Genomic DNA, 25,735 nt, shown 5'->3' with positions numbered 1-25,735 from the left:
ACATTTGATAAATGTTATAAACCTTCTTAAGACATGTCACTCGAGTCACTATCTTGGAGTATGACTCTAAGACTTGATTTTGGAACGAAGTATGACTCATCTTTTGATTTAACCATTCCAACAATTCACGATTCCTCTTCTTAGCCATACTAGTGCACTAAGGTATCTTTAGAGAATCAATTGTGATATGGTTTTACAATCATTAAGATTATCATAAAACATGATACTTAAGTACTCTCCCACCTTTTTCAGATTGGAGAAACTTTTATCTTTCTGCCTAATTGATTCCTTTTATTCATTCTGCCATTCATTGAAACTTTTTCAATAACTCAGAATTATACTTAATCTTATAAGCATAACCATATTTACTAATCTTTTATCAAATCATGACGAATAGTCTTATTATTCTTTGTGGTAGACTTAATCAGTTCACATCAATGTGTGCTAGATCCCCTAGTCTTTCACTTGATTCACATACTTATGTGAACAAGGAATTAGTCTTAATTTTCCAAATATGAAGGTTCTCATTTATCATACAATATAAGTTGTATGATTCCAAGTTTCTGTCCAATTGAAACTTGGGCGATAAGAATCTTTCCTTATTGGTAAATTTTCAACATTTCCACAAATAACATAATAAAGAATCATATCCATTTCAACATTGCTAACAATATAAACATTCAAACACCAGTTTTCACAAAAGCCATTGCAAAGAAACATAAATAAGACAAAATCAAAATTTATTTTATTTATAAAATGCGGAAAAATCTTGTCCTTACAATGCGATTACAAATGAAAACTATGTAAATATTCCTTAGCAATCTATCCTAATTCTAAAGTAGAAGCTCAAAAATCCGATCTTCGAATCATGCGATCGAAATCCATTTCTTCACGATCAGATTCAGCTCACTTCTTCCTTTAAGCTTCCTCTCTTTTCTTCGATCCTACAAAACATCAAAATGTAATCTTATCACATCATGTATTAAGAATCTAAAATAGGAACTTAATAGAGTTAGATAGTGGATTTTACCTGAAGTAGAGCCATACATCTTGACTCTCCCATCTCTTAGATCTCTCAGGTAGTCAGGGCAGCTTCGTAACCAATGCCCCTTCTCTTGGCAGTAGAAACAAATGGACTCTTTGGGAATGGCACAAGGAACTATCTCAGAACTTACCTTTTCTGGACTTCCAATGTCGCTATTTTCATTGTCCATGGAAGTTTGGGATGTTGATCCTGTTGGATTAGGTGTCTAAGCCCATAACTATAATTGGTATGTACTTGAATTGATAGCAGCACAGTCCTTTTGGGTTGCCCTCAACCTAGCAACTGGACAAGGAAATTATGAAAGGAGAGATATTAATTTATAAGATTAATAAATTAATATATATATATATATATATAAATGATTTATTAATATGTTAATGGATTAATATATTAATTAGAAATCATTATGTTTAATTAATTGTTAGCCAGAAATTAATCAGAATTGATTTTGGGGTTAAAAGAATTAATTATAAGGTGTAGGGACTAGTTTGCAATTATCTACTAGTTGAGTGGAAGGCTCTAGAAACCCCTTGGAAGAGGGTGGACGAAATCTTTAGGGGAAACCCTAATAATTTCGTCCATAGGGGCTTGGATAAGGCCCTTGGGTTTGCTTAGGCCCTAAGCAAAGGATAACTAGGGTTTCCCTTAAACCCTAAATCCCTCAGCTATATAAGGAGCCTCCTGGTTCATGTTTTTGGTCACTGATTTCTTTGGAAGAAACCCTAAGGCCGAAATTGCATACTCTCTCCATCCTCTCTCCTCCAAGTTTCCTTCTTGCTAGTTCTTGGGTGTGATTCCATTAGAGGCATTACATTTGTGGTGCTAAGCTTCCAAGAAGATCAAGATCAAGATCAAGAGGATTATAAATTGTTTGCTATAACAATTGAAAGGTATGTAACTCCTAAACCCTAGTTTGTTAATTTCGAAATTAGCCTCTCTCCTCTAGGGTTCTTGTTTTGCAATTCAAAGTTGTATGTTCAATAGTTAAAACATAGATCCAAAGTAGGTTTCATGTGAACTTAGGAATTGTTTCTAGTTTATTTGTTGTACATAAAACCCATCAGTGGTATCAGAGACATTGTTGTTTTAAATTGAATTGCTACAATTGTTGAATTGCAAATTAGGGTTTATAGCTATTAAACCCTAAAGGCCAAATTTTCGATTTCTAGGGTTTTGGATCAAAGGGTTTTTTCGAAAACCCTAGCCTCCAAAGAACCCTAATCGAAATTAGGGTTAGGGTTTTGAAAACCCTAGCCTCCTCCCTTGTAAATTTCGAAATTTGCTTAGAAGTTTTAGGGTTTCTTGTTTTGGATAATTGTTGCTTAATTAGATTAATTGGATAATTATCCTTACCCTATTTTTCGAAATTTAGAGGGATAAGGATTAGGATTAAATTAATGGATTAATTTAATTAGATAATCCTTACAAGATTTAATAATTTGATTAATAGTTAATTAAAAGATAAATATTAAATCTAGTTAATTGGTTTATTTAAATTTAAATTTAATAGCTTAAATTTCGAAATTTATAAACCCTTGAAGTTTTAAAATGTTTTAAAACACACCTTATATATATATTATAATTAAAAGTTTAATATTATATATGTATAAGAACATGGTCAGTCAAATCGCTAGTATGCCTCATTCACGAAGCTAATCTATAAGGGGGGTATAAGGAAACTGCCTATAAAATGGTAGTTGAATGGGTGTCCACTCTCACCCACCGCTTCCTTGATTAGTGGAGGGTCGTTAGCAGAACGGATTTGATAGGACAACTACTTCTCATTAAAAGTATAATGATATTAAAGAAAGTACTAGAACATTATTTTCAAAATCCCAACTCTAGTTACTTTAGAAAAAATGTGAAGAGTATGCTAATCCATGAAATTGCACATTATGCTTTATTGGTCGTTAGTGGAGCGTGTGTGGTTAACCAGCACACTAAAAGGCACTAATAAAGAGTAGTAATGGGTATCTCATAATTGTCATTTTGATGGAGCGTGTGTGGTTTACCAGCACATCAATAGTTAATGATAAAGACAATGAGGTTACCAAGCATATTTGCATGGTTATTCACATCTTGTTTGAGATCCTCGGCATCCCAGTCACAAATAGAAGAGCATAATCTGAGATTAAAACATGCCATTGAATAGTTTCAATGTATCTCAAAAGAATTAGGAATTTCACTTCGTTTGTTTCGTCTAATGGTGGAATTGGTGAATCATCATTCACATACCTTTATGAAATTTGCACTTGGATCTCGGCATCCCATTTCTGAGTTGTGAATCTTCATAGTTGGATCCTAACCTTGATATTATATCTTTGGGGTATTTTATTAAGGTATCTTGAAATCTAACTAAAACTTTCTTTCTTTTCAGATGTCTACTCCTGGAAACACTTCTACTTCATCCTCCTCCAACCAGAACTTCTCCTTGCTCAATATATGCTCCAAAGTCGTTATGGATGGCTCAAACTATAACGATTGGATGCGCAACATCAAGATGGCTCTTCGTTTCGAGAACAAAGAATATGTTCTTGAAAAGGAGCTCAAAGAGCTTGATGAGAATGAAGCTACTCCTGAAGATCTTGCTGCCTACAAGAAACATTACGATGATGCTACCAAAGTGGCATGCATCATGGTGGCAACTATGTCCCCAGAACTGCAGAGGTACTATGAGGACTACTGGCCTTTCGAGATGAACAAGGACCTTATGGAAAAGTACCATAAGCGAGCTCGTCAAGAAAAGTTCGAAGTAGTCAAGTCACTCATGGCTTGCAAGATGAAAGATGGGGAGTCAGTTGTGTCACATGTGCAAAGAATGCAACGCTACATAGAGCGTTTGGTCAAGCTCAATATTCACTTTGATGAGGAATTGGCCATTGACATGGTTTTGAACTCACTTCCTGAATGTTATGGTCAGTTTATTCTAACTTACCATTTGAACAAAACAGAGCAGACCTTGGCCCAATTGCACAACTTGTTGCAGACAGCTGAGGCAGGGATGATGGGTAAAAGTATACCCTCCACACCTACGAGTGCCCCTGTTTTGGCTATTGGACAGGGAAAGGGGAAAAAGAGGAAAGGTCCTCCCAAACAAAACTGGAAGAGCAAGGCTCAAGCTGGGTCATCTAGTAATGGCCCAAAGGCTAAGCCCAATGGTTCCACTCCCCATGTTTCTGATCCAAAAGAGGCAGTTTGCTTTTACTGCAACCAAAAGGGGCATTGGAAGAGATCTTGCCCACAATATCTGCAAGATATCAAGGATGGCAAAGTGAAGCCATCTTCGGCAGGTATTTACACTATTTCTGCTAATAACTCATTATCTTCTCGTTCATGGATCCTTGATACAGGATGTGGTTTTCATATCTGTTCTGATTTGCAGGGTCTAAAGGAAAGTGAGGAGATAGAGCGAGGAAGGATAAACCTGATCATGGGAAACAGAAAGTCTTCACCAGTAACCAAGATCGGAGTTTATCAGCTTCTGCTTAGTAATGATGTTAGATTAGATTTAATAAATTGTTGCTATTCGTCTGAGATGACGAGAAACATTATTTCATTTCATGCATTGTTCAGACAAGGTTTTACATATTCTTTTAATGATTTGAATGGTTCAATTTCTGTTTATAAGAATGGTGTTTTTATGTTTGAAGCTTTGCCTTGTAATGGTGTGTATGAAACAGTGACTTGTGTTGATAGCCTAGGAAATAGTGTACTTAATATTGACTTGTCTAATAGTGTAGACAAGGAATGCTTGTGGCATTGTCGTCTTGGACACATCAACAAGAAACGCATAGCCCAACTCCAAAAGGATGGAGTGTTGGAATCATTTGACCTAAAGTCAGATGACATGTGTGAATCTTGTCTTTTGGGAAAGATGACAAAATCACCATTCACAGGGTCTTGTGAAAGAGGTGAAGGTCTGTTGGATCTCATACACACGGATGTGTGTGGGCCCTTCAGATCAACTACAAGAGATGCTAATCGATTCTATGTGACTTTCACTGACAATTATAGCAGATATGGATATATCTACTTGATCAAGCATAAGTCAGAAACTTTTGAAAAGTTCAAAGAGTTTAAGCATGAAGTCGAAAATCAATTGGGCAGAAAGATAAAGATACTTAGATCCGATAGAGGCGGGGAGTATCTTAGTATCGAGTTTAACGACTATCTGAAAGAATGTGGGATAGTCTCACAATTGACTCCTCCTAGGACACCACAGTTAAATGGTGTAGCTGAGAGGCGCAATCGAACCTTGTTAGACATGGTTCGTTCTATAATGAGTCGGGCTTCGCTTCCTATTCACTTCTGGGGGTATGCCTTAGAGACAGCCGCCCACATCCTCAATCTTGTCCCTACAAAGAAGGTTGCCAAAACACCTCACGAAATGTGGACAGGGAAAGTTCCCTCGTTAGCACATATTAAAGTCTAGGGTTGTGAAGCTTTCGTAAGACGAGAGACTCACGACAAGCTAGCAGCTAGAAGTGAGAAATGTGTTTTCATTGGTTACCCAAAGCAGTCTTTTGGATATTTGTTCTACAGGCCTAGTGAGAACGTGGTCTTTGTAGCACGAAGAGGAGTCTTTCTTGAAAGAGAGCTCATATTCAAAGAGGACAGTGGGAGCACTATTGACCTTGAAGAAATTCAAGAGTCAGCCAATGAAGGAACCTTAGATGACACTAGCACTCAACCAGAGGAAACAGTTCCTGTTGAACCAATTGATAACTCATTGCCTCTTAGAAGATCCACTAGGGTGAGTGTGCCACCTGAATTGTATGGTTTTCATATTACTTCAGATGGTGACACATTCATAAGTGACAGAACACTGGTAAACTTAGATGAACCAGTCACTTATAAGGAAGCAATGGCAGGCCCAGAGGCTTCCAAGTGGAAAGAGGCAATGGACAGCGAGATTAACTCCATATATGACAACCAAGTTTGGAATTTGGTTGATAGTGCACCAGGTCGTAAGACAGTTGGGTGCAAATGGATCTTCAAGAAGAAGACAGACATGGATGGAAATGTGCACACATTCAAGGCTCGACTGGTTGCAAAAGGTTTCACTCAAACCCCAGGGGTTGACTATGATGAGACCTTCTCACCAGTAGCTAAGATAAAATCTATTAGGATATTGATCGCCATAGCTGCCTTTCATGATTATGAAATCTGGTAGATGGATGTCAAAACTGCTTTCCTTAATGGGAAGTTGGCTGAAGATGTTTACATGAGTCAGCCAGAGGGTTTTGTTGATGCAAAGTTCCCCAATAGAGTGTGCAAGCTTGAGAAATCCATTTATGGATTGAAACAAGCATCTCGCAGTTGGAATCTTTGCTTCCATGAGAAAGTCAAAGAGTTTGGTTTCTCTAGAAGTGAAGATGAGTTCTGTGTGTATATCAAGGCTAGTGGGAGTATAGTAACTTTTCTGGTGTTATATGTCGATGACATATTACTCATTGGTAACGACGTTCCAACCTTGAAAGAAGTTAAGTCTTGGCTTGGAAAGTGTTTTGCCATGAAAGACCTTGGAGAAGCTGCCTATATTCTTGGGATTAGAATCTTGAGAGATAGAAAGAAGAGACTAATTGGACTTAGTCAGAGCACATACTTGGATAAGGTACTAAAGAGGTTTAGTATGGAAAATTCCAAGAAGGGAGAGCTACCTATCCAGAGCAATACCAAATTGAGTAAGACTCAATGCACGAGTACAGATGTTGAAATAGATGACATGAGTCGTGTACCTTATGCTTCCGCTGTCGGATCGATCATGTACGCTATGACATGTACTCGCCCTGATGTGGCATTTGCTTTGAGCATGGTCAGTCGCTATCAGGGAAACCCAGGTAGAGCTCATTGGATAGCAGTTAAGAATATACTCAAGTATTTGCGAAGGACAAAGGACTGGGTTCTTGTGCTTGGTGGCAGTGATACTTTGAGAGTAGATGGTTACAGTGATGCCAGCTTTCAGACGGATAGAGATAACTTCCGTTCTCAATCAGGCTGGGTATTTTTACTGAATGGAGGAGCAGTTACTTGGAAAAGTTCCAAGCAAGATACGGTGGCTGATTCTACTTGTGAATCAGAGTACATAGCAGCGAGTGAAGCGTCGAAAGAAGCAGCTTGGTTGAGGAACTTCATCGGAGATCTCGGAGTTGTTCCAACCATCCAGGAGCCTATGGAACTGTTCTGCGATAATGAAGGAGCGGTTGCCTTGACAAAGGAACCGAGAGATCATGGTAAAACCAGACATATCGATAGAAAGTACCATTTCATCAGACATAGAGTAGAAGAAGGCCATCTTATAATAAAGAGGGTGTCATCTGAAGATAACCCAGCAGATCCTCTCACAAAGGGTCTGAGTAGGGCTAAGCATATTCAGCATGCTCGGAGCATAGGACTGAAAGATGATATTAGTTTTAGCAGTTAGATTAGTTTTTGAAACTTGTAACAAAGTAAATGTAATTGACTTTTGGTGATTAAATAATAAAGTATTATTTATAAGTTTGGCTACTACCTTTTGTCATTTGTTTATTATTGTGTTTCATATTTTGCATGTTTTACTTCCTAAATAATGAGATTATTCAAACTCCACAGTCGCTCGTACTCTTGGAAGTAAGTAGTGAATTAAGACTGTCATGAATTGGATTGCAGATTGTCGAAGGATAGACATGGCAATAGAATTGCTGCAACGTTCATGAGTACTCAGAAATTGAGATTTGAGTATTGGATAAACCCTCTCTCAGAGTATTACTTCATGGAATTCATCACGAGTAATACTGAGACGATAATATCTTATAATCTTGAAACGAAGATATATGAGTTGTAATTTACAAGTCGGTTGTGCATTGGTGATACGAAAACGCATCAGTAACTTGGTGTTATAAAACGTATTGTCATGCATAATTTGATGAGTAAAAGATACAAGCATATGAGTCAACGTTTATTCGTTCCTTTTGCCCTAACAGGAAAAGCGATATCTGTGGGCCCCTCGATGATTTGGTGTTGACTTATGTGCTGGGCCCAGCCAGGACTAAATTGATGTGTTCGATTAGAAGTCCTACATCATCACAAATCAGGAATCGGGAAACATAGATTCTGGACAAACAGATTGATTACATTCCATGTCTTTTGTCTGGGGATATCAAGCAGAACGAAGGGTTATATGATCACTTATCTTAGGACACGTAACTGACTGGGTCAGAGTTCGGCAGCAGCTTTTTGGAAGCTACAATTTGCTGGTCAAATTTAGAAGGCATACTAGCAATTATAGTTACAGACTTATCCAAGTGGGAGACTGTTGGATTAGGTGTCTAAGCCCATAACTATAATTGGTATGTACTTGAATTGATAGCAGCACAGTCCTTTTGGGTTGCCCTCAACCTAGCAACTGGACAAGGAAATTATGAAAGGAGAGATATTAATTTATAAGATTAATAAATTAATATATATATATAAATGATTTATTAATATGTTAATGGATTAATATATTAATTAGAAATCATTATGTTTAATTAATTGTTAGCCAGAAATTAATCAGAATTGATTTTGGGGTTAAAAGAATTAATTATAAGGTGTAGGGACTAGTTTGCAATTATCTAATAGTTGAGTGGAAGGCTCTAGAAACCCCTTGGAAGAGGGTGGACGAAATCTTTAGGGGAAACCCTAATAATTTCGTCCATAGGGGCTTGGATAAGGCCCTTGGGTTTGCTTAGGCCCTAAGCAAAGGATAACTAGGGTTTCCCTTAAACCCTAAATCCCTCAGCTATATAAGGAGCCTCCTGGTTCATGTTTTTGGTCACTGATTTCTTTGGAAGAAACCCTAAGGCCGAAATTGCATACTCTCTCCATCCTCTCTCCTCCAAGTTTCCTTCTTGCTAGTTCTTGGGTGTGATTCCATTAGAGGCATTACATTTGTGGTGCTAAGCTTCCAAGAAGATCAAGATCAAGATCAAGAGGATTATCAATTGTTTGCTATAACAATTGAAAGGTATGTAACTCCTAAACCCTAGTTTGTTAATTTCGAAATTAGCCTCTCTCCTCTAGGGTTCTTGTTTTGCAATTCAAAGTTGTATGTTCAATAGTTAAAACATAGATCCAAAGTAGGTTGCATGTGAACTTAGGAATTGTTTCTAGTTTATTTGTTGTACATAAAACCCATCAGATCCACCAAACAAATTTTCTTGACTAGTGCGCCAAATCATCGCTGATTCAGCAGCAATAAGCAAATAGGTGAGCTCAATGAGGGTCATGTCGTGGTCCATCATATAGTACTCTCTAACGAACTCACTATATGATTCAAGAAGCGACTTAAGAACCCAGTCTACAGCCAGCTCTTTGGAGACAACAACACCCAAAATACCCAACCTGTCAATGTGTGACTTCATCTCTAAGACGTGTGCACACACAGACTTTCCATCTTCGTGTTTACTTGCCAAAAGGGCTTGAGTGAGCTTGAACTTTTCAAGCTTTCGAACTTGTGGGTTAGGGAGAATAATAGGAGGAGGTGGAGGAAGTGAAGAATGATCTCGTGTTCCTTGAGCGAATCGTGGAATATCATCTTCATGTGGAAAGCTTGTTCCAAGGGATTTGGGAAGACCATAGTTAGAATCAGACATCTACAAAACGGGAGAAAATTCAAGTTAGTTGATTTGAGTCATTAATAAAACACCCAAATGAGATATTAAGGCTAGGACCCAACACAATGTTCTACAACATGGAAGAGGGATGATGTAATCCAGTTGCAGAACATTTAAAGGTAGGTAAATGACGATTTACCAATTTCCACCATGAAAAACGAAAAGGAAGTTTAAGTTTTAAATGAATTGAAACTCCTAGATCTTTTGAGATTCATTGAACCTTTCAATGGCATGTTTAATCTCGATTATGCCCTTCAAGTTTGTGACTGGGATGCCGAGGATCACAAACAAGGTGTGAATAACCATGCAAATATACTTGGTACACCTAATGTTACAAATCACCTAATCAATGTGCCGGTGAACCACACACGCTCCATTAATCTATGATAAACATCGAGTTAACCTTTGCCACTCTTGTCAGTCCCAAATTAGTGTGCCGGTTAACCACACACGCTCCACTAACGTCTTGGCAAGGTCCAAAGTGTAATTTCATGGATTAGCACCAAATTTACATTTTTCCTAAAGTAACTAAGATGTGGGAATTTATAAAATGTGTTTAGTTACTTTGTACTTCATTATACTTATAATGGAAGGTTGTGTCCTATCCTACCCGTTCGGCTAACGACCCTCCACTGGTCAAGGGTGCGGTGAGTAAGAGTGGATACCCAATGTCAGTCATTTTACAGGCCGCTTCCTTAAACACCCCTTTTAGACCATCTTTGTGAATGAAGCCTACTAACGGTAAGACTGACTCTTTTCTCATACATATATATAATATTAGACTTTTAATTTTATACATAGTATAAGGGTGTATTTTACACTTTTAAAATACTAGGTGGTTTAATCTAATAAATTATACTTTTAATCTAATTAAACATAAAAACCAAATCGTTATGGATTTATTAACTCTCTTTTAATTATACACTTAATTAATTTAATAAAATCGTAATGGTGTAATTTGAACTTTTCAAAGTACTAGGGTTTTAGAATTTAATATTTCAAAATTAAACTTTTAATCAAATATTTAAATTCCAAAACTTGAGGGCAAGTTTTGAAACTTTTCAAAACTATCTAGATCAAATTACAAATAATTCAATTAATCAAATAATTGGTGATTATTTAAATTTGACCTAATTCAATTACTTGCAGAATAATTTAAATCAAAACCAAAAATAATTTATATTTATCTTATAAACCAAGTAATTATCTTAATTTTGACAATTATCTACAATTTGGATTAAGATAATCAATACCAAGCTTAAAAAAATCGGATTTTAACTGTTAAAAAACATTTTGGTAATTATCCCAAGCCAAATCAGCAAAAATCCCGAAATTTCCTTTGTCTGACCTCTGGACTCGCCGAGTCAGGGATCAGACTCGCTGAGTCAGGCTGACTCGCCGAGTTCATCAACTGACTCGCCGAGTCAGTCAGGCAGAGGGCAAAAATTTCGATTTTTAGGCAACGAATGATTATACAAGCATCAAATACATCAAACAAACAGCCTGGCTCTGATACCACTGATGAGTTTTGAGCACTACATCAATCCTATGGTGTACATGCAAACCCTAAAGCTTTGGATCTAGTTTGTCTAATGAACATGCAATAATCATCCAAAGCTTATAAACCCTAGATCTAGCATATGAATAATCGAATTAACATATAAACAAGAGTATAGATCTTACCATGATTGTGATGTAGCAATAACAATCTGAGTCCTTTTTGTAATTGACTTCTGAAAGCCTAGTGCCTCAAGTGTTGCACCTCTAATGGAGTCACAAACACCATAAGCAACAAGATGAACAAGGAGAGAGGGCGGAGACACCAAAAACGTCCTAGGGTTTCTATTAGAAGGTTGTGCACGTTTTTGGGGCCTTAGGGGTTCCTTTTATACTTAGGCTATTAGGGTTTTCAACTAGGAAACCATAATATGACTGCTTAGGCCCTAAGCAGCCCATGGACTCCTTTCCTTAGAGCCATGGATGAAATCTTATGGGTTTCCCCATAAATTTCGTCCACTCCACTCTATGGAGTCCATTAGCCCATTTATGCAACTATCTTATAATTACAATATCAGTCCCCTTTATTTAATTAATCTCTTTTAGCCACATAATTAATTCTTGACTAATATTAATTAAACAATATGATTTCTCTTTTAATATATTATTCTCATAATATATTAATAAATCATAATTAATCCTCTTTCTCCTTAATTCATCATATCAGTTGCTATGGTGAAGGCAACCTAAAAGGACCATGCTCATAATTTGCCAAATACATACCAAAATAGTTATGGGCTTAGACACCTAATCCAACAGTGTCAACAATCCACAACTGTCATAATCGAAGGAGGAAACCTGACCCACGATACGCTCACTCTTACGATGTTCCTCCTTCATAGCCTCCTGATGGGCCTCTCGGATCCGCTCCAACAGCCGAGTCACCACTGTCATACTCAAGCAAATATCCCTTATCGGGGCTGCCTTGCGACTAAGCGCATCGACCACGACATTGGCCTTCCCCGGGTGGTAGAGGATCTCACAATCGTAATCCTTCACCACATCTAGCCATCGACGCTGCCTCATATTCAGATTCGGATGATCCATGAGATACCTCAAACTCTTATGGTCCGTGTAAATGGTACAACTGACCCCATAGAGGTAATGATGCCAAATCTTGAGGGCGAAAACAACTGTCCTACTCTAAATCATGTGTCGGATAGTTCGCCCCATGAGGCTTCAGCTACCTCGAGGCGTAGGCGATAACATGCCCCATCTGCATCAATACCGCGCCCAAACCCGAGATGGATGCATCACAATATACGACAAAATCCTCTACGCCCTCTGGCAGGGATAAGATTGGCGCCTCGCACAAACTCTATCTCAATGTCTCAAATGCAGCCTGCTGCTCAGGCCCCCAGCAAAAGACCATGACTTTCTTTGTCAACCGGGTCAAGGGTACGACTATCCTGGAGAAGTCCTGAATGAACCTCCGATAATAGCCTGCCAATCCCGGGATACTCTGAATCTCAGATGGAGACCTCGGAACCTCCCATCTCATCACGGCCTCTACTTTGGCCGGGTCGACCAAAATCCCGTTCTGGTTGACAAGGTGCCCAAGAAACTGCACCTCGCGCAACCAGAACTCACACTTGGAGAACTTGGCATACAAGTTCTCCCTCCTCAGAGTATCCAACACCTCTCGCAAGTGCTCCTCATGCTGCTCCTGCGTCTTGGAATAGACCAAGATGTCATCAATGAAAACTATCTCATATCGATCCAACATCGGTTTGCAGACGAAGTTCATGAGATCCATGAACGCGACAGGGGCATTGGTGAGCCCGAATGGCATCACCACAAACTCATAGTGACCGTATCGTGTCCGAAAATCAGTCTTCTGTACATCCTCCTCTCTGACCCTCATCTGATGGTAGCCTGACCGCAAATCTATCTTAGAAAACCAAGATGCCCCTGAAGCTGGTCAAAGAGATCATCAATCCTCGGGAGTGGGTAACGGTTCTTCACTATTACCTTATTCAGCTCCCGGTAATCTATACACATCCGATGCGACCCGTCCTTCTTCCTCACGAACAGTATCGGGGATCCCCAGGGTGAACTGATCGGTCTAAAGAATCCCTTGTCTAGCATCTCCTGCAGCTATGTAAACAACTCCTGCATCTCAGGAGGAGCCAACCGATATGGCGCCTTGGCTATCGGAGCCGCGCCAGGGACTAGGTTGATCCTGAACTCTACCTGCCTCTCTGGAGGTATCCCATGCAGCTCCTCTGGGAATACATCTGCGTACTCTCGCACCACTGGTACATTACTCACCGTCGCCTTACCTGCCTCCCGGGTATCCAAGACATAGGTGACATACCCTGCGCACCCCTACTGGAGATAGCGCCTAGCTCTCGCTGCTGAACATAGAACTGGTCCACGTTGTGGCCTCTTGCCCTGAATCACCAGCTCTCCCCCACTTGGGGTCCTGATCCGGACCAACTGTTGCGCGCAGTCGATCACTGCCCCACTGGGGCTCAACCAATCCATGCCTATAATAACCTTGTTCCCCCGCAATGGTATGGGAACCAAGTCTACCAAGTAGCGCTCCTCGTACAACCTCAATACACAATATCTGAAAACCTCCGATGCTCGAACTGATTGGTCGTCCGCAATCTCGACCTCTAGAGGGCAATCCAACATGCCCGAAGACTCAGGGAACCTCTTGCTAAGTGCAAGAGAAACAAATCATCGGGTAGCACCCGAATCGAACAACACCTGAACTGGGATACCGTTCACATGGAACGATCCTAGAAAAAACATATAACATGGCACATCAACATCACAAGCGACATATAATAAAAGTTAGGGAGAAGAAATCATACTCGTCACCACATCGGGTGCGGCGCGTGCCTCCTCGGCTGTCAACTGGAAGGCTCGGCTCCTCACCACTGGAGCCTCTGTCTTGACCTTCTGGCCATCCGTAACCCGCGTAGTCGCTGGAGTTGGCGCCACCGCTGGCGTTGCTTCTGCTGCTGTCAATCTAGGGCAGTTGGCCTTTTTATGGCCCCTTTGATTGCAATGAAAGAAAATCAGGTCTGATGTATGAACAGTGGGGGCAGGGGCAGTACAATCCCTTCCAAAATGTCCCATCTTGCCGCACTTGTATCAGCCCGATGATCCCGCTCTACAAGCTCCCTCATGCGGCCTGCCGCATTTCCTGCAACGGCTCTGGCTTGGTTGGCCCTTCGACCTAGCGTCGGATCCCGTGGGTTTCTTCCCCAAAACCCCAGTAACCTGCTCCGTCTCTACCTTCCTCTTCCTAAGGTGCTCTAAATCAATCTCCCTCTCCCTCGCCCTGGCAATCATGGAGTCCAGAGTCGGGCAGGATGAGTAGCTGACATGCTCCCGAATATCTGCCCTCAACATGTCATGATAGTGGGTCTTCCGTATCTCCTCATCCCCTGCATACTGAGGTACCAACAACGCCCTCTCTCGGAACTTGGCGGTGATCTCCGCCACTAACTCAGTAGTCTGTCTCATGTCAAGAAACTCCCTGGCCAGCTGCTGAAGCTCCACAGCTGGCTCAAACTCAACCCTAAACTTGATCACAAAGTCTGACCAAGTCATAGCCTCGATGGCTGGGGCTCCCAGTGAGTCACCAACCGACTCCCACCAATCCCTAGCTCTGTCTCTCAAACAACCGCAGCAAAGCGAGCCTTCGACCCCTCCATGCCGAAGCTCGTCAACTGCGCAGACTCGATGTATGCGATCCATCTCCTGGCAGCAATGGGGTCCTTCACCCCATGAAAGTCTGGTGCACCACTCCCCCTGAAGTCCTTGAAGGACAGTGTGCGTGTCCCCGACTGGCTGGACGCCAAGTCACTCCTGAATGTCCGGAGGCGATCCTCCATCAACTCAATAATCCCCTCCTTGATCGACCCGGAAATGACCAGGGTCGCCTCAAGGATACCTCTCGTGATCTCAGACGCGATGAACTCGCGTAACTCATCATCAACCTGCTCGGATCCCGCACCCGAGCCTAAACCTGATCCTGATCCAGACCCTGAACCTCCTGCTCCATGACGCGTAATCACCATTCTAAAATAAAACACATAAACTTGAGGGTCATTCATACTCTCGAGAGGTCTCACACACTCTCCAAGTTCCCTGGTTCTATCTTAGTCCTCCTTGAATCGAGTACAGATCCTCTGCTTCCAGTAGTACGGGCCCATACTACCTTCCACATCTATCCGTACTTTCCTCAAGGATTGCTTCGACTTCACCAAGTCCCTTTTACAAATACGACTTTCTAAGCTAATCTTATCCTAGGCTTGCCCTAGGGTAATCTCCGACCTACTCTCTACCATCAGCTGCACAAGGAGGCCCTGCCATCCTTCCCTAACTAGCTTGCGAATATCTTTACATATTCGTTTACTAGTTAGTTAAATCTGGCTAGAACCCCTATAAGCACAGAGCAAGCAACATTCATGCATCGAGTAACCATAACCAAGCATAACCTAATCAGGCTATCTTACTGCTGACTAAACAACCCTAGCTTGCAACTCAAAAAGCTCATACAGCAGGCATATAAGGCATCCTTCCTAGATCCTTAGCCCTAATCTAGCATGCAGTTCTCAAAATCACATAGCAGGCATACAAGGCATCCTTCCTAGATCCTTAGCCCTAATATATCATGCAGTTCTCACAATCATATCATATACCATAACGTAACATGTATGGGTATCTTGGGGAAAACTTACTTGAGCTCGGCCGGTCGCACGCATCACACACCTTGTTCTTTCTCAAACTCCTTATTTTTAAATTTTAGAAAACTATTCAACCCCTCGATTTGAGTCCAGACACCCCCGAAGGTGTGCCTGAATCCCTCAAACCAAGGCTCTGATACCAACTTGTAACATCCCAAAAATCGAGACCAAAAATTTTGTTTTTAATTATATTACTTATAAAATGGTTCACGGAAAAACAATGCCGATATCATATCAAATCATAAAATCACAATCACGTGTCTCAAAAACATATCATCAAGTAGTAATAATGTCAGAGTACAATCCCAAGGATTTCAAATGCGGAATCATGTGTGTGTGCGATGCGCTGCTACCCTGCCGGCTCCTTCTCCTTTGACGAAGAGGCACCTGCAACCAAAACTGAAAACCGTAAGCACAAAGCTTAGTGAGTTCCCCCATCATACCACATACCATACAACATACATACTGTCGGGCAATTCTGGGGTGCCCGACCTACCCATGTCAAGTCGTTCTGGGGTGCTGATCTATCAATGTCAAGCCATTTTGGGGTGCTGACCTACCCAAGTCAGGCCATTCTGGGGTTCCGACCTACCCTCCGGTCTATCTCGACCGACAACGGGGACTATTTCACCCCTACCACTACCACACAATAACATATTATAATCATACTATCAGGCATATCTGGAGTGCCGACCTACCCATCCGTCCTAACGACCGAGACAGGGGACTATTCCACTCCTACTACCACTATCACATATAACATATCATGTTGGCACATAAGACACATCAGGTAGTAGCAAACCTAGACAATTATCACAAAGACAATCATCTAAAGACAACTCCTATTGGTGGGCCGATATTATGGCCGTAGACCCACCTCTATTGGAAGGTAACTCACCTCGATGTCGTGTAGTGTCTGTACTGTCCTCTGTATGGAAATCAACTCTTCTCAATTCCTCAATCCCTACACAACAACCTTTCTAAATTACCGTTTCATACTCATAACCCTTACAAGGGTCAACTCAAGTCCAAGTCAAAGTCAAGGTCAAAACCCTGGTCAAAGTCAATTTTGGTCAAAGTCAACATCTGGTTGACTCGACTCGCCAAGTTGGTCTACCAACTCATCGAGTTCCCACGTCCACAAAATGCTAAAACCTCGTCCCTACTCGTCGAGTCTAGCAAGAGATCAACGAGTTCTCCTTCAACAAAACATTGGGACCTTCTTTAACTTACTCGTCGATTTCATCTTCATCCGTATGAAGGTGTTAGTCTATGACTCGCCGAGTTCTTCTTGAACTCATCGAGTCCGTCTTCATGTGGTTGAGACATTTCATTGAACTCGCCGAGTTCATCCTTGAACTCGTTGAGTACGTCAATCTCCAAGTCCATAACGAACCCCAACAGGCTGAGTTTTTCCTTCAACTCAACAAATGACCATTTCCAGAAGTCGTTTGGGGGAAACTGCGACCCGACTCGCCGAGTCTCATAAGCGACTCGCCGAGTCCCTCTTTCTCCAAAAGTATACAGTCAAATTCAGTTGGTCTCATTGCATCCAAACCATAGTTCTGACCTCCTAGGGTCCGTATTATACATAAATTTCCAAGCTTGACGTCCATGTATGGGGGATTTGGCTCAAATGGCCCTAGAATGAAGTCTACAAGATGCATGAGGTGCTTATTTTGACAACCGTCAAAATTCGAGTCAGTTCTAGAATTGATAAACTTAGTTGAACATGTAGGCATGACACATACTAGACTTAGTAACTAGAAGTTAAGTTATAACCTACTAAAAACTAGGAAACAATTAGAAACGATGGACAATGTACTTAGATTTCACATTATTGTGTGAATTCTACAACTACTTAACTGTAGAGACTATCCATATTCGGGTCACTCTTTGACTCGAACACCTTTTCATGAATCATACACACATATTATACACTTGACCTAGTAGTAGAAATTAGGTCGGAGTCTCGTGGAACTTAAGTCAAAGTTGAAACTATGACTAGTATACTTGGTTCTTCAAGTTCACTTGAATCTCGGAACCACTACATATAAATGTCAATAAACCGACAAAAAGGAATTACAAACATTATTTTTAACTTTAATAAGTGTTAGGAAACACAAAAATAATTTGAAGTCTCAAAGATTCAATTTATTTTGATATCCAAAGATGTATTAAACTCCAAAACCCTAAAAGTCCTAATATCTCAAATTTATAAACTTTAACACCTTAAACTCCATAAAATTTATTATGAACCTCATAATATCAATTTAAAATGACTAAATTCAGGAAAATATAATCAAGGAAAAAAAATTAAATCATTAACATTTACCATTGATTTATAAGTCAGAAATCAAGAGTTTTATGCATAAAAACTAGATTAAGGTGCACATTTTATAAAAAGTTGGATATTTTTATAAAAGATTTAAATTTTTATAAAAGAAACAAGAGAGAGGGAGCCTCTCCCCCCTAAAACTAGTCCTCTCTCTCCTATTATCTCTCTTCCCCAAAATTTGAATCATTTCTCACTTCTCCACAGTTCACCTCCTCATTCTCTCTCACACTCTTCATCACCACTCCATCTTCTCTCTTCCCCTCACCCTAACCACAAAATTTTCCAGAAAATGGCTCCAAGAACACACCTTAAACTCTAAATATTCATCATTTGAAGTAATCTTGAAGGTAATCCCGGATTTTCTTTCATTCTACTTCACTTTTCCTTCAAGTTTTGCTATTTTCTTGCACTTTCTCCTTCTTCTACTCCATTCTATGGTAAAATCATGAACACTTGCTCACACTCAAGGTTTTGATGATGATGGTGGTAGGATTTCACCCAAAAATAACGTTCATGTTGTAAATGGTGAAATCCAAGGACCAAAACCTAAGTCAAAATCAACATAATGCACTTTTCTACAAGTTTTGGGGGGAAAATCACCACATGCACCATAAGTTTTCATTCCAAAACGATTTTTGACCATTTCAAACTCATGAATGGCCTTCAAAACAACATGCATGTGATGATCTCCAAGCTTAGATGCTTGATGATCAAAGTTTGTTGTTAAAAAGTTTTCAAATATGTTCATGAAGGATTTATTCCCAAATAAATGCCTAAAACTTCTTTTCTGTTCAAATGTGATTTTTCCCAGAATCCAACCAACAAAATACGATGATCTGTAAATTTTCAGAAATTAATTCATTTTTCTCGAATTATGATAATTATTGCAAGAAAATACGGCAATAATGCATATAAAATACTTTCTGAGGTCTATAAATCCTAGGTAAATTTGTGGATGACTCTATAATAAATGATGACATTTCAGTGAGTTTCATCGATTTTGGTTACTGTTTGGTATGGTTTTGAATTTCTTTTTGTTTAAATAAAATAAATCATAAAACCACTTTAAGAAATGTGAAAAGGCTATCTAAGATTTTTCACAGATCCTACCTCATGTGGAATACTCAGAAAAATATTTTCAGAATTTTTCATAATACATACCTATTTTTCCCAGATTTTTGTACTTATAATAGACAAATAATTGGAAAAATAGTTCTACTCATCCAAAATTCATGAAAATTTACCAGAAGACCTTATAATATATTATAACTCTAAATAAAAATTTGGATGATTTTTCTATTTATTATGATATTTTTCTTCTATTTTCTAAGATAAATACACTTAAATCCACAAAATCGGATTACAGTATATAAAAATCATCATTGGTATTTTTACCAGATTATGTACAATGTAAATGACGTTTACAAAAATTTTGGTAATTTAATTTAACTGTTTGATAATTATTCACCAATTAATGATTATTCAAGAGAATAAAACAAAGAAAAATAGAAAAACGATTTGAAAAATATATTTTATATTTTTCACAGTTTGTATATGTATAGTAACAGTGTTAAAAAAAGTTTGGGCAGTTTTAGACACTGTCTTCTATTTATTTCCATTTTTGTTAGAACAAATGCACAAAAATAATAAAATCGGGTTAAAATATTTAGAAACCCATTTTTATATTTTTCCCAGCTTAAAGACATTTAATAACAGTATTATAAAAAGTTTGGGAAATTTTATCATCTGGATACTATTTTTTACGAATTTATGTTGGTATGAAGGCTTTAAAATTTGGAAAAATAGCTAATAACATCCAAAATTCAAGGTAAATTTTCTGGAAGACCTCTATTGTATTTGGAACGAAAATGTAAATTTTGATGAATTTTGGAAACTGTTTGATAATATTTTTGGTATTTAGGAGTTTAAAACATCTTTAAATGTGTTGAAATACCCTGAATTAATATTACAAAAATCTGGAAAATAATATCCAAAATTATCTTAATCACATGAGTTATAAAATATCACCATTTCAGAAAAATTGTTACCCATTTAATATAAAACCAATATTAGAACAAAAATTTGGCACTTCTCTATATGTAGAATTTAATATATTAGCATTAGATTTCGACATAGAGACTCACTAGCGTATACCATTATTGTAGAAATCGATAGCGGTACGAGTGGAATGTAGATCAAGGCACAATTTTCATCATCTCGATGTATTGTGAGTATTCACGACTCCCCCTATTTTAAGGTTTTAAATGTTTTGGGGTGGAAAAGCATGTCCAAAGACTGTTTATTGTTCGTTGTATTTAATTTGACTTGTATTAAACTTGGTTGCTATATTTTGTTGTGTATGTGTATGCTATTGTTAACTCATGAGGTCTTATCGCGTTTAAGTCCGTGGAATCAGTTCACACAACCCATTAACTCATTTGAGCCCATGGTCATTATAGATAGAGCTATTAGGAGGTAGACAACTCCTTACTCGCACAATTCGCTTGAGTGCATTTTACCATATTTCCCTATGTTAGCGATAGACATAGAAGAGGGCACCCTCGGTCATTAGGCTTGGGTTGTGAACTCATCATATAATCATTACACACATACGGACCTTGTATCTCATTTTAGCAACAAACTTTATTTCTCATGAGAATATGAATGTTGCATCTCATTTGGGCAACATACTTTATCTCTCATGATGACAACGAACCTTGTATCTCGTTTTAGCAACAAACTTTATTTCCCATGAGAATATGAACGTTGCATCTCATTTGGGCAACATACTTTATCTCTCATGATGGCAACGAAATTTGTTTATGCAAACTTTTTACTCATTTTTGCAATATATTTCTATTTATGGAAACTCTATTTCCCATGAGAATATGAATGTTGCATCTCATTTGGGCAACATACTTCATATCTCATGATGAAAACGAACTTTGTTTATGCAAACTTATTTACTCATTTTTGCAAAATATTTCTATTTATGGAAACTTTATTTCCCATGAGAACATGAACGTTGCATCTCATTTGGGCAACATACTTTATCTCTCATGATAACAATGAACTTTGTTTATGCAAACTTATTTACTCATTTTTGCAATATATTTTTATTTATGGAAACTTTATTTCCCATGAGAATATGAACGTTGCATCTCATTTGGGCAACATACTTTATCTCTCATGATGACAACGAACTTTGTTTATGCAAACTTATTCACTAATTTTTGCAATATATTTCTATCTATGGAAACTTTATTACTCGCTTTAGAAACGAACTTCTTTTCATGAAAACTTATTTACTTATTTATTTTAGAAATGAACATTGTTTATGGAAACTGTTATCAATATTCTGATTATCATGATTTCAAACTATATTATGTTATAACATATGAGTACTCACCAACTATTTTTATAGTTGACACTCGTTTTACATGCTTTTTCAGGAATCATCGAGTATGTGACACTTAGGGGCACATCACTTTTAGGAGCATGCGCATGTGTTGTATTTCAATTCACATTGTAATTTCTTTTAAAAGTTGTTCAAACCCATTGTAAATTTGTAATGCTTTTTAATACTATGGTTGGTGTTGTCTTTTTCTTTTGCTATGAAACCCTTTGTACTGTCACGCCTTGCATTTCCGCTTTAGCGGGGTGTGATACTTATGGCCATAAAGTTGGCACCTTTATGCCGTAAGGACCCTCAATGGTTCCAGATCTGAAGTTATACCCTCAATGAACCACAAAATCCCGAGTATAACATTCTAAGGCTTAGAAAAGGTAGAAATGAACCCTAACTAGAGATCTAAGATATAGATGGTCAATGTTTCAGCTTTATACCTCAAGTGAGCTGGAAATGGGGCACAACATATGGATCTACTAGCTTCCACTTGAACTTCCAAGCTCCTTCTTCTTTCTCAAACTTCACAACCACCACCAACACACAAAAATGGCTCAAGATCACTGAAACAAGGTTAGGGTTTTGATTTAGGGTTTCTATGAGTTAGGAGGGACGATGGAGGCTGGTTTGGGACAAGATAAGGCGATTAAATAGGGTGCAAACCCTAAATATTAGGGTTTCATCCAGACAACCCTACTCGTCGAGTTGGTCTCCCGACTCGTCGAGTAGGTCACTAAACCCCCCGATCAAAATCGAGTCTACTCGACGAGTTGGGCCTCCAACTCGCCGAGTCCCAGAGTAAAACATGAAATTACTTGAATTAAATACGTCCCAGGAACCGGGTGTTACATCTGGGAGGCCGTTGGAGATAGTGTCCAAGGTGATTAACTACTGATAATATTTCTAAATAATAATAAGGTCCTTTTAGGTTGGCCTCATGACATAATTAGTAATAAGGGAATGGAGAAAAATAAGTTGTTAATTTATTATGTAATAATAAATTAATAAGAAATTATTTTGGTAATGGTTTATTAATTAAAAGGCTTGAATATTAATTAATTCCTTAATTTGAATATTCCAAAAGCCTATTGGAAGATGGTATGGACAATTTCTATGAGCCTTATCCTAGTATGTGACAGGTTTTGATAATGATAAAGATTATCCTTAGGAATCTAACTAGCTAAAGGATTTTAGTTGGAGTCTATAAATAAGAGGCTTGGGATCAAACCCAAGGGCTTCCTAACTCTTAATTTTAGTTCATCCTCTCTCCTTTATCTCTGTAGGGTCGGAAATTGTAATCCCTATTTAGGGTTATGAAAATTTTGACTTATTCTTTCTTAAGGTTTCCTTGTTTTTGCTTTTTTGGAGTCTTGAGTCTGGCTACATTAGAAAGATTCTCCTTTGGGCTCTTCATCATTTGCAAGAGTTGTCAATCATATGGTCTTAATCAAAAGATCAAGATGTTAGTGTTCTTACCTTTATTTAGTTCAATTTCAAAGTAGGTTGCTATTATTGGTAAAGCCTAGATCCTAGGGTGCATGTACACATATGTATTTTGTTTTTTGTTTCCATAGCCTTGATCGTGTATATAGATGCATAAAAAACCCAACAAGAACAACATTCATAAGTATTTTCCTTTCAAGCGGACACCATATATAATAAGTACTCATCACAAGCTTAATGTGTGAATTTATAAACGATGTGAGTCACAATATAATCAATATAACATATATGACGTAATGGCATAATACAATTGAATCTTACCACACACCCAATTATGGTGAATAAGAGCTCAAACCGACTTTACGCATACATCTTGATATGTGTTATGGTTCCTTTTTTTTTTTCTTCAGATTATGATAATACATGGAAAGTAGCGTGAACGAGTTCTGTGGTATCCCATACAAAAGTTTCAATTCCTTGCACTTCACATACTAATCTTGGGCATAAGAAATGTCTATTTCGAATTGAAGATTCATATATCGAGTAATACTGTTCCCATGGAATATCCTCTTACCGTTATTAGCCATACATCCTTTAATAAATAGTCCAACAATTTTTTGTTCCCTTAACTAAGTCTAACATTAGTAGGTAGTAATTGTGTTTTTCTTTAACAATTACCAAGTTTAATGATATAATATAGAACGATTTTATTTTATTATTATTTTTTTAATAAAACACAAACATGGTTATCTTCCTAAATGATTTTCACTAAAATATTTCTTGGCATTATTAGTTTCTAGCAAGGTTGTAGAAAACGTTAGACGTTAGCTAGTCGGTGGACTGAGGTCTAAGGATTAATCGGCTAGGCGGGGATTAATCGGAGACCATTAATTATTAAGAAAATTATTCAAAAATTTATAAATCTAACTTTAATCATAAGAATATAAATAAATAAGCATAAAAGTTTAATAATAAGTTTAACAAGAACAACAATTTATCATCCAATTAATAAGAAAAGTTATTTAAATTTTAATATATCTTAAGAAAAGAAGTAAATTTGGCTATTTGTACATTTGAAAAGATAGAAATTTTGAAAATTTTGGAGAAAAACTTTAAAATTTATTTAAAAAAAAATTATATATTAGTTGAACATTGAAATACTATGAACCTTTGAAATTTTAAAAATTTTGGTTTAATATTTAAAAATTTGAAAATTTTAAATTTTGGCCGATTAGGCCGCCTAGGACCGATTAGAACCGTCTAGCTCCGATTTTGACCCCCTTTGACCAAAACCGATTAGGCCGACCGATTAGCCTTAATCATATTCAGTTGAAGACCGCCTAGCGATTAATCCCCGATTAATTGGCCGCCTAAACCGATTTTTACAACACTGGTTTCTAGTATCGATAATTGATATTCCAGAACATTATCATCATTTTACCAAAAACTGTAATGTCATTAACTTCTAAAAGCTATTAATGATTCAATATAAACTTATAATTGAACAAAAAATGTCATGTAATTTTTATAATTAACTCCATGCAACTATTTTTTAATTTTCTTTTGTGCATTTGCGAATCATTAATTTAATAAAAGTAAAAAAGTAAATTGGTTTTATTAGAATAACCTAATTAATGTCTTTATAAGCATCTGCCAAATTTCCTAAAAACAAATAACATAGCGAGAAGAGATTATTTTAATCCACTCCGTTCGTTCCAAATCCCACACAAGCAGCGGAAATTCTCACGAAACACAATTTTAGAAACGAAGGTGATGAAGAAGAGAACGACGAGCAGCTGCAGGAAGAAGATGGTGAGAGCAATGGACAAGTCGAACGGAGAGTCGGAGGTGAAGGATGGTTTCGGCTATCCATCAGATAGATCTATATGGACCAATCATTACCAACTCGGACCTTTTATAAATTAGTTTTAATTCGAAATGGTTTGGTAACCATTTCTCAAACTACATCAACTTAACTTTTCGGGCCACAAAATTGTGGTGTGTTAGTGTGTATTGATTTAATCAGAATCTATGCCCTCATCAATAACTAGAATGGAATCAGTGCGCCATTGGCGCTGTGTTGTTGGAATTAAATTGCATGACGGATAAACTTACAAGGAAAGAAAAAAGGCTCCTTTCACTTAATTTCTTGATGGGCTGGGAGACTGACAAACTTACAAGGTCTTGATGGTATATGGAAGGATTGATGGTATACGACCTCCAATTTGATTATTGTTCAAATCTCTGCATGCAAAAATCGTTATAAAAATCACTTAAAATATAATAAACTCATTGTTTATGTGAACAGAATACACAATGATAAGTAAAGGGACAGAGTCACATGTATCTGGTCAATCACTGTTGTGAGGCTGCAATCCTGCAAATTACAGAATTATACAATGGAGAGAGATAATAATCAAATCGAATATATATGATAGAAAATTGATATTTCCTAGTTAAGGAAATACAATATTTATTAAAAGATTTTTTTTATAAGTAATTTAACAATATAACTAACTTTTACTACTTACTTTGACCACCCATTGACCCCATCGAGGCAAACCAAAATAATCAGACCATCAGATGCAGAGAGTATGCTATGCTATT

This window comes from Lactuca virosa, chromosome 3, assembly GCF_052849685.1.
Source record: "Lactuca virosa cultivar CGN04683 chromosome 3, Lactuca_virosa_CGN04683_v6, whole genome shotgun sequence".
NCBI lineage: Eukaryota > Viridiplantae > Streptophyta > Magnoliopsida > Asterales > Asteraceae > Lactuca > Lactuca virosa.
Note: the sequence above shows the minus strand (reverse complement) of the source record.